Consider the following 400-nt stretch of genomic DNA (forward strand, 5'->3'; position numbering starts at 1 on the left):
ACTTAAATACTCTGTGGCCTAGCTGGAACTGAGCCAATCACATTCGAGTTTAAGCCGGTTTAACCCTTTACTCCAATAGGGGGTATCTGCAGAGCCGCAGAGCCCAATAGGGGGTATCTGCAGAGCCGCAGAGCCAGGCTGGACGGGTATAAGTGGTCTGGACAAGTATAAGTGGTCTGGACAAGTAGTTGCGAATGGGGGGGGGGGGGGCGGGGTTCGTCTCGTTTACATAGGTACATTATACTGTACATAGACAGTAATGTTACATCTGACATGTAATAATAGAGTAAACTTGTACCCATACAGTGTTACATCTAGACATACCAGATCTAGTAATAATAGAGTAAACTTAACTTTCGTCTCAGTAACAATGTTCATAAAGTGTTGAGTGCTACAGTGT

This window comes from Notolepis coatsorum, assembly GCF_963971535.1.
Source record: "Notolepis coatsorum genome assembly, chromosome: 19".
Classification (NCBI taxonomy): domain Eukaryota; kingdom Metazoa; phylum Chordata; class Actinopteri; order Aulopiformes; family Paralepididae; genus Notolepis; species Notolepis coatsorum.